Genomic DNA, 4,129 nt, shown 5'->3' on the forward strand with positions numbered 1-4,129 from the left:
ATACATGTACCAATTTTCTTTAGGAACATTAATATGAGAAGCAAATGATCTATAGCAATCGACCATAATTTGAGGATCAAGACCATATTTAGCACTAAGCTCTTGAATATCAACAGTTTGAGTGAAAGACTTAATGCAATCATACTCGTAGTTTATACCTGATTCTTTACCTTTGTCGTTATCCCAATCTTCAGTATTGCTCTGAATTCTTTCAAGAAGATCCCATCTAGCTTCAACCTCCTTGATTGTGAAAGATCCCTCCAAACAGGCATCTAGATAGTCCTTGTGGTGTCCTGAAAGCCTTGCATAAAAATTATTAATAATAACATTACGGGGGAGCTCATGAATTGGACATTTGAGCATTAGTGACTTCAATCTCCCCCATGCTTGGGAAATACTCTCTCCATCACAAGGATAAAAGTTATAAATGTAATTCCTATCAATATGCACTTCATGAGGAGGATAAAATCTATTATATAATTAAAACAACAAACAACCAACGGTGTGGATTAACCACGCATAATCAGATTAGTAACAATGGCCTAGATTTTCCCCAACGTTATTTCAAGATACCGATATAAAATGCCCTGATCCCCAACGTCTAAAGCATGTAGAGAGATAGACACGCTGAGATAAAACCTACTTTTATGAAGCCGTCGTTTAATCTGCCGCCGCCTCTCCTACACACATCGTCGCCGTGCCGGACTGTACGACTATCGTTGCTGCCGCCTCTCCTACTCTCATGGTCGGTGTGCTGGATGGATCTTCCCTGGACTCTCCTTCTCCTCTCCATCCGTGGGTGACGCTACGTCTCCAGTTATCTTCCTCCTAGCGTCCTCTATGTACTGTATAAATTGTTCATTGGCGGCCATCCCGATGCAAAGGTATCACGACAATCTGCAATAGGTATGGCCGGGTCAGACTCTTCTGCGTTTTGCCGATGCCAATCAAATCACCTGCTTCGTTCGTACATTGGACGTTGAAACTGAAGTGTAGGTTTCTGTTGGCTGGATGTAAACGAGTTTCATGCTAGGATTTGCAATAGGTATGGCCGGGTCAGACTCTTTTGCCTGGCTATGTTTGGCTTATTTGCTAGAATTCTTTTCAGTGTTCTCAGTTTGCCACACATAATTATACAATGATCAAATTAGCTAAACAGAGCATGCATAAATTCATGTCAGTGGTTTTCTTGAAATTTTGCTATAAGCCTATAATATCTAAAAGAGTATTTTGGTTGTGAAAGTGGTAGTTAATCTTGGTGTTTGCAGGCATGTATGGAGCCGTGACCATAAATTGTATTGAGTTGTGGGCAAACACTAAGCCCTTTTTGTTAAATCTGACGTAACTCCAGATTGTAGCTCACAACATTTAACCCCTGAATTTCATTCGGATATATTCCATTATATTGATAAAACTGCAGCACAAAAAGGATTTTGGGTAAGTGCTATTCTCTGTGCTCAAGCCCGCTGGCGCGACTGGCCTTCAGCAACATGGCCGTAGGGTACAACAACGCCGACATTGATGCTGCCAACATCAATGGCATCACCATCGGCAACACACATGTATGTAATTATAATTGACTGAACTGACTTGAATTCCTGACATGATAATGTAGCATTTTGTTTCTCTAAAGTCTGAATCTCCTAATAACTATCATCATGGATGGACGCATGGGTTCTAATGGAGACAATGGCGGAGCTAGAGGTGTTGCTTTCGGTGCCTGCTGGCAAGGATTGTGGAGGCCGACCAGTTCATGAGGGCTGGCCTATACGAAAGATGGCTCCCGCATGTGTGAATGGTACTTGCAGAAAAATTATTTCTAATCTAGCTTGATTTTACCTGTCAGTGCTACCGCAAGCAAAGTAAATTCAGCACAAAAAAAACTTTGTGTAAGTGCTCTTCTCTGGGGTCAAGCGCGCTGGCGGGACGGCCTTCAGCAACATGGTCGTAGGGTACAAAAAATCCGGCGTCAATGCTGCCAACAGGAATGGCATCGCCATCGGCAACACACATGTATGGAATTACACTCGACTGAACTGATTTGAATTCCTGCCATGAAGTATTTGTTTCTCGGAAGCCAATCTCTTAATAACTAGGTTCTAGCAGACATGACGGCGGATCTTGAGGTGTCACTTTTCGTGGCTGCTGGCCGGAGAATTGTGGAGGCTGACCAGTTCGTGAGGGCTGGCATCTACGACGGATCGCTCCCGCACTTGTGAGTGGTGCTGCCAGAAAAAATGACTTCTAATCTAGCTTGATTTTACATGTTCAGTGCTACTGCTAGCAAAGTGAATTTTAGTGCAACTTGATTTTGTTTCATAGTATATCTGATCTCACAAAAGTTAATAACCTACATTGGTTATTTTCTCATGTGGCAGACCGTGGAAGTGATGGTCGAATTGGTTGGCTCAACTTATGCAAGGATGTTGGTATCAACATAATCTGAACATGTTCAAAATGTTTCAAATGTGTAGCAATATCATTGCGAGCTATAGATTTTTTTTGGTTATTGCCGTATTGTGCAAGTTGAATTGTTTCTTATGTGTTGAAATTTTTTCCTAATTTTTTACTCAAGTATTGATTACTGTTGTTATTAATTTGTACTCTTGCCGAAGATATATGGAATTAATAGAACTCACTATGGATTGCCTTATCTTATGCTTCAAGTATTTGTACGTGGACTGTGGTAGCAATAGTAGCAATACGTATGTTCTATGAAAAATATAAACCTAAAAAAATGAATTGCGAGTAAAGATATTGTTGTTATTTCCATATGAAAATGAATATTATCATACAATCTATATAGATCATATATCTTCAACATGAATAACTTTTGTTAAAAAAAATATTAGTTATGTAGACACTTACTCACAAATCTAGGCGCGCAAATGCGCGGGTCACTTCGCTAGTTTAGAATAAAAGAGAGGTACAATTTCCTCCCAACCAAGAGATCGACCATTCTTCAGTATCTTATACCATTCCGCAGCTCTGCCCTTCTGAGATATAGAGAATAGCTTCCTCTTAACTTGGTCCTTTGAAATAACTGCACTCTCGAACAACTCTCATAATTCATGTATAAAGAGTAAATGATCACTAGGATGGACAGTCCCATCTCCAAAATAGCAACTGTTCATAGGAAGTTCAACAATTTTCGTAGGTATCTTGAAGGGAATACTTTCAGTAGGTGGATTTGGAATATCACAAGCATCATTAGAGTTATCGCATATGGGAGATAAAGTATTATCAGTGCAAATTTTCTCCCCTAAAGCTGGGAAGCTAAAAAGATCATAAAAACTAGCTTCCCCAAGCTTATACTTTTCCATAGCATTAGCAGTAATTGCGTTCATACTAATAACATTGCTACTAGCATGCGAATAAGGTTCAATAGGTTTTTTAATTTTCGCATCAAACAATCCATGTCTTAACTCAGGAAAAAGATTAAAAACCTCACTAATTTTTTTGTTGTTTTCCATTATGCCTAACTAGTGAAAAATAAAAACAAGAAACAAAAAGATGCAATTGCAGGATCTAAAGGAAATAGCTTCGAGCACTCACACACCGGCAACAGTGCTAGGAAATAGTTTAGTAGTCGGAGGATGTGAATACCTTTTACCTTACCTCCCCGGCAACGGCGCCAGAAAATAGCTTGGTGTCTACGCACGCTTCTATTCCTGTAGACAGTGTTGGGCCTCCAAGAACAGAGGTTTGTAGAACAGCAACAAGTTTCCCTTAAGTGAATCACCCAATGTTTATCGAACTCAGGGAGGTAGAGGTCAAAGATATCCCTCTCAAGCAACCCTGCAATTAGGATACAAGAAGTCTCTTGTGTCCCCAACACACCTAATACACTTGTCAGATGTATAGGTGCACTAGTTCGGTGAAGAGATAGTGAAATACAAGTAATATGGATGATTGTAAGTAGTAATTGCAATCTGAAATAAAGATGGCAGCAAGCAAACATGTAGCAGAACTTGTTGGAAACGGTGTTTCAATGCTTGGAAACAAGGCCTAGGGATCATACTTTCACTAGTGGACTCTCTCAACAATGATCACATAATAAATAAATAACTTCTCTTCACTTGTGCTACTCTGAATTACTCTCCTATTGGAATCACTAATCACGTAGTGG

Source organism: Lolium rigidum, chromosome 4 (genome assembly GCF_022539505.1).
Source record: "Lolium rigidum isolate FL_2022 chromosome 4, APGP_CSIRO_Lrig_0.1, whole genome shotgun sequence".
NCBI classification, from domain to species: domain Eukaryota; kingdom Viridiplantae; phylum Streptophyta; class Magnoliopsida; order Poales; family Poaceae; genus Lolium; species Lolium rigidum.